General features: G+C 39.0%; 1 long non-coding RNA gene across 1 annotated transcript in view; it reads left to right on the top strand.

Moving 5' to 3' along the window:
* The first annotated feature begins 3520 nt into the window (after window positions 1-3520).
* The window catches only part of LOC120223204, a 55696-nt gene continuing 47571 nt past the window's right edge, over window positions 3521-11645 (top strand). Inside the window, exon 1 of the long non-coding RNA XR_005526229.1 lies at window positions 3521-3618. This is a non-coding gene — a long non-coding RNA (uncharacterized LOC120223204). The remainder of the gene's footprint in view (window positions 3619-11645) is intronic.

Genomic DNA, 11645 nt, shown 5'->3' with positions numbered 1-11645 from the left:
TATAATACTCAATATTGTACTCAAATAGTACTTGAGAACTAGAGCCCGAGTTTTAGAGTTAAAGATGCTACTCAGGGAACTGAGCACACAGTAGAAAAGGTTCCCAAAAGCATATGATTGAGGCTTGCATACTGAACAAAAGCACTTGTATATTTAACTCAAATAACTATTAATTCTTCCAGGATTGATATCAGTATTTTATATGTCAGAAAACACTGTGGAAGCGTTTGATATGTCTGTGATTTAATCAAAGAAGAGGGCGAGGAAGAAGGTTCATGTGTAATCATTGTTACATGGAAATAGGATAGGAAGCCAGTCAACAGTTTTAAAAATTGTCTTAAATACAAAGTAATAGTTAAATTGGCTATTTATGGTCAGTCAAAAAATTGATTTCTTAAGAAATCGAAGCCTATAGTTGTTTTGTTACTGTATGGAGACTATAACAACTAGTTACACATTCCACTTAAAAGCAATGCATTTTCAGTCTAGAGTTTTAAGTAAATGGTTAAAAAGTATTAAAGTTTTACAAGAGTAATGCACACTTTTAAATAAAATTCAAACAAAATAAAAGGAAAAATTGAAACCCTCTTCTCATTCCTTCCTTTCCAAATCCCAGATATTAAAACTTGGCTTCTTGATTTATATCCTTCCAAACTTTAGGCATATATATGCAAATATACTCCTGTAAGCAAGCACCTGCACTTGTTTTTGTCCACATATTATGAACACATGTTGATCTTATGTAGACCTCGAGTAAAATGGGTCAGTAGTTCCTCAGTTTGATCCCTAGTAGCAAACACAGTGCTTTGTACACCATAGATCCTTAATTGAACACCTGTTGAATGAAAGACTCTTTTCTTTTTTTGAAAGACTCTTAAGTTAACAGTACATATTAGAGAGTTTTCCATTTGAGCTTTTTTATTTTTAATAGCAGCTTAGTATTTCCTAGTACAAATGTGCTATAATATTTGAAACTATTTTCTGTTGATGGGCATTTAGGTACTTCCTATTCTTTCGCTGTAACAGAAAGGTCAGAAATAAAAATTGTGCATTATTTGTTCACTAGGATGGATAGTTATGTAGAACAGATCCCTGGAAATGAAATGTTTAGCTCAGTCATGAAGGTTTTAAACTTTAATAGACACAGGGAAATGGTTCTTGACCTTTTTTGGGAGAATCACAAAATCATTTGGCAATATGATGAAAATTAATGTACCCTCTCTCAGTAAATGATACAAATGTCTCATACAATTTCAGAAGTGTCTAGGTATAACTCTTGTGTTAGGAAACTCCTTAGAGTGATACATTACCTACTGAGGTTGATTTTGTCCTAATGATCTCAGTTTTTCGCTGCGATGTAGCCTGCCAGCTTTGCTTTGGAAAACAGATGTTCTATGAAAAGAGACTTATAAGATCTTCAGATATTACATCTCATTTGTCTCATGCATATTTTAAGCACAATTTACCCAATTTCAAAGGCAAATGCTTCAGCGTCAAAGGCAAATGCTTCAGCGTCAATGCAGTAATGTGACCATGAGAACTATGCTCTGTCACCTTAAAATCCTAGGTTAGGCCATGATTTTAGTTCCTGCTTTCAGGTCCTTAACTGCTCCAGTCACAGCAATGCTACCAAAAGTTTTAAGAAAAGGAGGAACACAGTCTCTGTCCAGCTAGATTGCGTCAGATTGATTTAAGAACTTTTATCTTGCCCAGCCCAAACATGACGATCACACTGAGTCATGAAAGGGAAGTACAGGGGTGCCTGGGTGGCTCAGGCGGTTAAACGTTCAGAATCATGATCTCACGGTTCAGCTCCTCAGTTTGAGCCCCGCATCAGGCTCCATGCTGACAGCTCAGAGCCTGGAGCCTGCTTCACATTCTGTCTCCATCTCTCTCTGTCTCTCCCCTGCCTGCACACTGTCTGTCTGTCTCTCTCTCAAATAGAAATACACATTAAAAAAGATTAAAAAGAAAAGTACACATGAAGACAGTTACTAACAGTATGAGAATGCTTGCTCAGCAAATGTGCACACACCCCAGTTCTTCAGTTCTCTAAACTAGCTCATTTCTCTTGAAGGAACAACAAGAACATTTCATTTGCCCTCCTGTCCATTTCCAGAGAAAACAGAGCGTGGACTAGAGGAAGAGAAGGAAGTTTCGCCTGCCCTCAAGAGGAAGGCTGTTTTTTCATTTAAGGGATTGTGACTGATCTACGTGAGAAAGAAGTCCTCTTGGTTTATGCAGCTACAAATGATAGAGAGGCCTTTTCTCATTTTACTTCTGAAAGAGGAGCATTTGGATATTGCAGAGAACCGACTTTGACATCTTTAGAAAGTGGAATCGCTTGGCTGGGCTCATTTCCTGGCTCCTGTGTTTTCATAGCACAGAGTTTCAAAGACGGTGTAAAGCCAACACACACTTAAAATTCTTGGTCTCTATCAAAACAAATCTGCCATTTCCTGCTTTACTTTTTTTTTTAGTGAGGCTCATTATAGTCCTAAATTTGAACCTCATAGTGAATAAAATCTACACCTGTCTTTAGAACATTCCTAAAAACGAACGCTCTCCTATTTTATAGTAAATGCTATTGTACGTAAACTTGAAATCCATAATTAATATCCCTGGATAAAAATATTACCAGCCCTGAGTTTTAAACTGTGTAAGTTCTCTCTTTGCTGTCCTTTAAGAAATCAAATTGGACAAACCATGAGAGACACTTGAATGCTGACAAAAACTGAGGACTGATAGATGTGGGGGGGAGGGGGGATGGGCATGGAGGAGGGCACTTGTGGGGATGAGCACTGGGTGTTATGTGGAAACTAATTTGACAATAAACTATTTGTAAAAAAAAAAAAAGAAACCAAATTGGAGTTCAACGCAGGAGTAAACAGATTAATGCCAATACCAAATTTTAACCTAGACCCTTGTTACACAGAGGGTGCTTTCGGCACCAGCTGCATCAGTTATCATCTCAGAGCTGATTAGAAACGCAGAATCTAGAGCCCTGCGGTAGATCTGCCTATTCTTAATATGCATTTTTACGGGATCTGCAAGTAATTTGCATACACATTAAAGCTTAAGAAACACTGACCTGGGGCGTCCGAGTGGCTCAGTCAGTTAAGTGCTTGACTTTTGATCTCCGCTCAAGTCTTGATCTCCTGGTTCTGGCTACGGAGATGGAGATGGAGCCTGCATCGGGCTCTGCACTGACAATGCAGAGCCTGCTTGGGATTCTCTCTCTCCCTCTCTCTCTCTCTGCTCCTCCCCAGGCTGGTGCTCGCTCACTCGCTCTCTCAATAAATAAATAAACATTTAAAAACAAAAAAACAGTGACCTAGGCCACTATTGTAAAGCTACCTAGAGGCAAAAAAATACCCCCTAAAACACACCATTGTGTGACTAAGGCCAACTTCCACGGATGCAGCATTTCCGCCTTCACCGCGGTTTCGCTGTCGGTGGATTCAGTTACCCCTGGCAACTGGGAACCGGAAGCAGATGATCCTCCGGAGGCAAGGTCAGGTCAGTAGTAGCCTAACAACGTGTCCCGGCGCCCGTGTCATTCATTTCGCTTCATCTCTCCTCGAAGGCGTTTTATCGTCTCCCATCATCACAAGCAGGGTGAGTACTGTACTAAAAGGTGTTTTGAGAGACAGAACACTACATGCGATTTCAGGAATGCACCGGGAGCCTTAGAAAGTGTCCCCCCAGCATAAGAGGGCGACCGCTGTATTTATAGTCTTCAAGATCACGGCACCCCACCTTAATTATCTCAGCAGGTCAGATATGGAAGGGCGTGTCCTTGAGGAAACCTAATCAGAGAAAGAAAGGCAAATGCACACCCACATTCTTCATAGCTGGATTAAAACCCATGTATAGAAAACGTTACTACAGAATGACCAAATGAAGACAAGAGAATAAATAAAACTAAAACCTCAAATTTTACTTGCAAAGAAGGTAAAGGATTCATAAACAATAATAAAAAATAACAAAATGATAAAAATAATAAAAACGCTTTGTTTTAGATTGATATATTTATATTGCTAATTTAATATAATATCAATTAAAATTAGTCTTTAATAAATTTTATAAATTTAGTCCCAAAATAATTATACTATTTTTTTCTTTTTCTTTTTTTTCTAAATTGTCTCTGAGAAGAAATATTAAAACTTTATACTTTTGATAAGTACTGTTCAACTCCAGATACTGCTTTAGGTATTTGAGATACAGCAGTGGATGAAAACAACAGCAACAACAACAACAAAAAAAACAAAAAAAACACCCAAAACAAAAATATATCTACTTTTGTGGACCTTACAGTCTCGTGGGAAAGCATAGGCCATAAATACCAGAAAGAAAAAGTAAATTGTAAAGTGTATTGCAAATGATAACTGCCAGAAAGAGTGAGTAGAGAGTTGCATCTTTATTTTATATTTTCTTGTTTATAAAAGTTTAAAATGCTTATTTATATTTGAGAGAGACAGTGTGCAAGTGGGGGAGGGGCAGAGAGACAGAGACAGAATCTGAAGCAGGCTCCAGGCTCTGAGGTGTCTGCACAGAGCCTGGTACGCCCTGAGATCATGACCTGAGCTGAAGTAGGACGCTTAACCAACTGAACCACCCAGGCACCCTGAGAGTTGCGATTTTAAATAGGAGTATCAGTCGTAAAAGTACCATCTGAGCAAAACTTGAAGGGAATGAGAAAAGCAAAGAACGTAGAGGCAGGCCCCATGCTTTTGGCCAGTGGATGATAAATGTCAGTCTCTTCTGTGTATTTACTATTCTCCTGCATTTAAGAAAGAGCAGGGGAGGAAAGTGTTCTCCTAACGTGTAATATGATTGATGATCCTCTGTTTTTGCAGCAGAGAACACCACTCTATAATCTTATATATCATTCTTTCTGGGGAGCCATAGATGCAGCCAGGAGTGAACTCAGAATTATTCTTCAGATGCATCTGAATGCACACAAATGACATTCTTATTTTAAATACAGTTACATCTAGAAATTAAATATATGGTGATAACTTTATTATGCGCTAACTATGTACAAAGACATTTTTTTTCTAATCTTGGAAAGAGGGATTTTTTTTCCCTTATGTTACAGATAAGAAAATTCAGGGTCTGAGACGATGAATCAAGCCCCAAGATTAGAGAGCTGCGTTCGCCATTCAGGCAGGAATTACACTTAGGTCTCTCAGAGCTCTCTCAGAAGCCAAAGTCGTAATGTTTTACTAAGCCACCACCGTAATTTGTTCTCAGTGTATTGTTAGATACCTGTAATCTCTCATTTCATTACAAATTTCCTATAATAAATAGTACTATTTTCTTAGCACAGACTTCGTGCAGTACCAATGAACACAAAAAGCAGACACACACACAGCTGAATAATCATTTCATGGTAGCTCAATACTTAAACCAAATAAAACTGAAGGTCCTAAAATAGTCTTTACAATAATACTTTTTGCCAGTCTTTTCTATCTATAACTACTGTTGTATTCCACACATATGGTTGTTTCTACTGATTGATTTTTTCTTATGAGTTAAGGATTGCACTGTGTATTCCCAACATATAATTGCATTTCATTATAATACTATTATTTCAGAGATGAGAAACAGAGTTCTAGAGAGGTTTAACAGGACCTATGCCCCTAAGTTCCGTGGTCAATGGTGTGTCCTAATCTCTTGTCAGAGCTCTAGAAATGTCTATGTAAGAGACTCTTTAAGGCAATTGGTGCATGGAAGTTAATAGCCCATTAGAATGTGGAAAGTGTAAGGAGTGACTATCGTGGATTCTGAGAGCCAGGAACCAGTACAAAATACCAATCCTACTTCTAGAAAGAGGGCCTGTGGACCAAATACACTGCATGTCAGTACAAAGCTACCATTTCTGGTGGCCCCAGAAAAGGACCTGACTTGTCCGGGTAATATATCTATATAAATCTATTCTTGCTAGGAGGTGAGGGACAAAAACTCACTCTCCCAGGGTCTGAAATGACTCTGACTATCACTGGTCATCATAAGCAGCTAGCAAACTGAGATGAAAAAGAAGACCAAAAAAAAAAAAAAAATTCAAACTGCACTGTGTGTAACTCTAAGTACAATAAGCTATTGATAACAGAGACCCTGAGTCATCAAGAATACATTTAAGGAAACAGAGATGTGCATAGCATATGATGAAAGCTTTTCATTTAAAATTGTTAAACGAAAGTCTAGGCACTTGATCTGGTGAGTTTTATGAGCCCTAGTGGAGAACGCACTTTATGTGAAATTCTCATTTCCTGGCAACCCTGGATAGATCAGGCATTGCTGTGATAATGTTCATCTCTGTGCATTATAATGAAGCTGCCATGGTAACTCTAGAAGTCACTTTAAAAATGTGCAATTTTAAAAGTTCATTTCTTAGAAAAAGATTAGCACAGCTGTAACACTCATAATAATCTAATGAGATTTGAAAAGAACACTCAGGCAAAAAATATATATATAGACTGCTTAGATTTCACAATTGCACAGTCCTTCTGTGAATGACGTGGTCCACCCATGACTTCCCTACTCGATGAAACAAGGGGGAATCTTAGGTCAGAAGCTTAATTAAATTTCGATGTGTATGACCCAGCAGTAGAACTCATTCAGCTCCTACTTAGTTCAGGATGCTTGCTAAGTAAATCACAGAAGCACTTGCATAGAAAATTTTATGTACTTGTCATTTTCATAAAATAAAGGAGCTAGGTGTAATAAAGGTTCCTAGCATTAGTTATTTAGGAAAGGTTGACTGAACCCTTTACGACTGGTCACAGAAACTCATACTGGGAAGGAAACAGATGTGACACATGGGAATTGGGTACCTTTCCAAAATAAAACCCTCCACCCTCAGCCCTACTCACCCCATAATTTTTTTTTTTTTTTTTTTGAGGAAAAGGCATAAATCAGTGTACAAGGTCTCAATACTTTGTTATGGAAGACATTTATCTTTCTTCTAAGGGAAATTGTAACTTTTAAAGTTAGTTATTTTTTGGTGCCTGAATCATGTATAACTGATATGGAACTAGAACATGTTCAAGTAACTCCTGTTATCTCTGGGACCTCATGAGCATCAGAAACATGCATTCCTGAAGGTGTGAGGTGGTGCATTTTTGAAGTGGCATATTTAATTAGAACATCTTCTGTGTTTTCTTGAAGGCTTCTACTTTAGGATCAGGGCCATGGCTATAAATTCAAATGAGCCAAATTTAATAAATCTTTATTGGCAGAAGGCTATTTTGGCCTTCAGTTAATAAAAAGAAGCTTCTTAATCTATAAGTAGGATTCCTGAACTTTGCTGAGAAAACTCTTTTACCAAGTTCAGGTAGTGTTTAACCTCACAATTGCCTTTTAAAGAAAGTAAGTTACATGGACCAGGAGTCACAGAATTCCATTTCCTCACTTAGCCTCACCTTCCAGAACACCCAGTAGTGATTTGGTCATTGATTTCACCTACTTAGTTAATGAAAAGGACAATGAAAGCATTCGATGGATTCCTCTCCGACCCCCCACCGCCGTCACAATTCCTGCCACCGTCTGTTGAATTGGATGTTTGACAAGTGTGGGTAAAACAATAGAAATATTTTAAGTCATCTGTTTTGACTTCATGTCAAATCAGCCTTGCCATCAAAACATTATTTTGGCCCTCTCAACAATTTCTAGATATGCTGGTGGTAGTGGAATCAGATAGAGGTGGACACGTTTCTTTGAAACTGATTATGTTACACACAGTGGAAAAGAAGTGGAAAATCAAATTAGGCCAGTCATCCCATTTAGTAGACTTAGCAGACATGCTCTGTTGTCAGGGCACCAAGAAACGCTTGCTCAGCTCTCTGCCCTGAGAACAGTGGCAGGCTTCATTCCACCTCACGTGTTTGATTTGCACATTTTGTAAGCACCATGCCTAGTTTCTTGGGGATGCTTGATGACTCCCATAACATGAAAATGTAGTGATTGCTAAGTTCTACTTACCAGGTGGGAGCAAGAACCAGTGAATGCAGAGTCACTGCTACTTCTGTGCCTGATTTTATGCCTAAGCTGATAATGGTGAGAGAAACTTCACCCCAAGCTTCTGTAACTAGTAGTGACTAGCTTGTTCTAGATTGTAATTTAAGCATTGGACCAGGGGGATGAAAGAGACAGAATTCTGACTCTGAGGAAGATTGCATGAAAGTGAACAAATCACTGTCCTGGTGGGAAGAACGGACCCTCTTTCTACTCAGACATTCACATTCATCCATCCCCAGGCACCTGACTTCCCCCTTCCATGTGAAGGTTTTCCAAATCTTACATTCATTTACCTTCAACCAAGCCAACGCTCCTCAATTTTATCAGGTCTTACAACTTATTTTATCCACTAAAAAAAGACATGCAGAGGGGCGCCTGGGTGGCTCAGTCAGTTGAGCGTCCGACTTCAGCTCGGGTCATGATCTCATGGCTTGTGGGTTCGAGCCCTGCATCAGGCTCTGTGCTGACAGCTAGCTCAGAGCCTGCAGCCTGCTTCGGATTCTGTGTCTCCCCCTCTCTCTGACCCTCCCCTGCTCTCTCTCTCTCTCAGAAACAAATAAAAAACATTAGAAAATTAAAAAAAAAAAAAAAAGACATGCAGAATCATGGATTTCTTCCAATTCATCTTAGACTAACCTCATTAAGCCCCTTAGTTTCGATACTATCCTTATTCCTTTGCAAGGCTACTACTCATTTTTAATATTTCCTCCCTCACACTTTTGCTCCAAAGTCCTTTTGATCCATGGACAAAGCTGGCTGTTTATATCTCAGGGTCTCTGAACTTTGCCACTCAGTCTAGAACATTCTTCTACATTTGTCCTGCAGGGGCGCTATTACTCAACTATTACAACCCCGTCCTCTGCTCCTTTTTATACCCTGTTCCCTCTCTTGTATCACTGATTTCTCTTTCTCCATTGAGTCTATATCCTTAGCCTTCAAATATGTGTAAATTCTCCTTAAAAAAGTGAGAAATTGCTTTTCTTGAATGTTACTCATCAAATGACTACAATCTTATTTCTTTATCTTTGAAAGATGTATGCTCACCAACCATACTTTCTTTAAAAATATATTACTTGGATCTTTTCAAATTAGAAAATGAATATAGAAAATTTAGGAAAATATTTAAGAGTTTTAAGAAGAGAAATAAACACCACTCATAACCCCACCACCTAAAGGAAAATACTGGGATTATGGCTGGTCGTAAACCATCGATTTATGGGAACAGCTTTCAGAGTTAGACTCAAGGTTTGAATCCTGGCTCTGTCATACATCAGGTATGTGACTAGGGTCAAGTAACCTTGCATCTCAGTGCTTTTGTTTCCTCTCATGCAAAATGTATGACCTCAGCCCCTCAAGGAATTGTTGTGTAATTAAACAGGTTAATGTAAAACATTTATAAAACATTTATAATAATTGGTACTAGTAAAAAAATGATGACTATGTTAGTACTTTTTTTTTTATAGTTAATGTGTTTATTTCTGGTGTTTTCATTGCATGTGTGTTTCATTGCACACAGATTTTTATTTGGGATCTGTACCAATTGTTTAACAACTTGATTTCCCATCTAACTGTGTTGTGTGTCTCTACCTCCTGAGTCTCTATTTTCTCTTCACCTTACTGCCCCAGGACACCGGTGTCACGTTGTGGTACCCATGCTACAAACCAATTGCTTTGTCCCAGGTGAACAGTGGCCTCTAATAAGATGCAATGAGATCATTCCCAGTTCTTCTCCTTGTTGAAACTTTGAATACTAGTGGTCTTTCTTTACTGAAACTCCTTTCTTAACTTCACTGACTATTCTCTAATTGTTCCTTTCCACTTGTCTAGTTTCCTATGAGATGTATTGCTTTCTGCTGTTAGGCGCTTGCTGAACATTGTCATTTCTTCTCCAGAGCACCAAAGGTAGATTTCCTTCTCCGTGCTCTGCCTCTTCCCTTGTATATACTACATACCCTTCAAACTTAAGATTTTCGAAACCAACCCTATTTTCTTCAATAAAATCTTTATTCCACTGTTCATACAATCCTAGTGGATGGCATCACCGCTGACTCAGTCATCTAAATCATCCGAAAACATTTTCTTCTCCCTGATGGATATCCTCACTCAAAGCACTTTACATTGGGTATAACTGTACTTTTCTACATCCTCCACATCTCAGAGCCCACCTCGCAAATCTGTTCTTCTGCATATCCCAACCAGGGGTGCCGAAACCACTTGGATTCCCCAGCCAGGAATCCTGGGGTTATCCTCAGTTCGTAACTTCGCCTTTTCTTCCACTTCAGCAATGACCTCTTGCCACCATGACCTCCTTCCTATCTCTTTATCTCCTCTGCCTTGCTTTATTTCAGGTCCTCACCTGTGCTATTGCAACAGCCTCTTGCGGTAGGGTGAATAGTGTTTCCCCAAAATGCGTGTCTACCTGGAGCCTCAGAATATGCCTTTATTTAGAAATAGAGTCTTTGAAAATGCATTTAAAGTAAGGAATCAGGGGAGGTCATTCTAGATTAGGGTGACAGTGCCTTATAGGAAATAGAAAAAGAGACAGAGAAAGATGAACATGGACACATACAGGGTAGGGGCCATGGGAAGATGGAGGCAGATATCAGAGTGATGCTGCTAGATCCCAAAGAAAACCAGGAGCCACCAGAAGCTGGAGGAAGCCAGGGAGATTCTCTTCTAAAGCCTTCAGAAGGAGCATGCCCCTGTTCATACCTCGATTACATTTCTGTTACTTTAAAACACAAAATTTGTGGAAATTTGTTATGGCAGCTTTGGATACTAAGATAACTCCATACCAGTTTTCCCCATCAATCCATTCTCTGTGCTTCCATCAAAACTCAGATCCTACTCTGTCACTAGTCAATGTCTTTCAGTAAAATGCGAGTAAGCCTCTTCCCAACCTAGCCTGACTTTCTTTCCTTATTCTCCCACACACTTTATAATCCCGACCACCTCTGAGCCCTGAACAAAGATTTTGTCCCCACCTAAGTGCTTTCTGAATCTTGCCTCTCTGCTTGGCATTCTCTTGCCAGTCTTGTCTTCCTCATCCTGTTATTACTCATGACCACCCAGCGTGGGTGTCCCCTCCTCTGTGTGGTTTTCTTGACTCTTCTTTCTTTGTTCATGTCCTGCTTTTCTTCTATTATTATATTTATCACACACTATAGTTGTTTGTTTATACCCTCTTATTTATCTTTTTTTAAAATGTTTTTTGTTTTATTTCTGAGAGAGAGAGAGAGAGAGAGACAGCAGGAGCATGAGAGGGTCAGAGAGAGAGGGAGACACAGAATCTGAAACAGGGTCCAGGCTCTGAGCTGGCTGTCAGCACAGAGCCCGACATGGGGCTTGAACCCACGAACCGTGAGGTCATGACCTGAGCCGAAGTCAGACACTTAACCGACTGAGCCACTCAGGCACCCCTACCCTCTTATTTATCTTTATAGTCCAATATTTTTGTGAGGGAGCCAAACACATAGATTTTCAATATATGTTTGTCGAATGAAAAAATTCATTTTCTTATAAATTATATATAATTAAATGTATATTTTTATTCAGAAAATGATTTTTGAGTCTTTTCTCCCAATTTACTCCCTCATCTTGCTTTACTGTCTTGGTTCAAGAGT

Source organism: Hyaena hyaena, unplaced genomic scaffold, assembly GCF_003009895.1.
Source record: "Hyaena hyaena isolate Hyena2069 unplaced genomic scaffold, ASM300989v1 scaffold_966, whole genome shotgun sequence".
Lineage (NCBI taxonomy): Eukaryota > Metazoa > Chordata > Mammalia > Carnivora > Hyaenidae > Hyaena > Hyaena hyaena.
The sequence above is the reverse complement of the archived record's forward strand: the minus strand, read 5'-3'. Positions and strand labels throughout refer to the sequence as shown.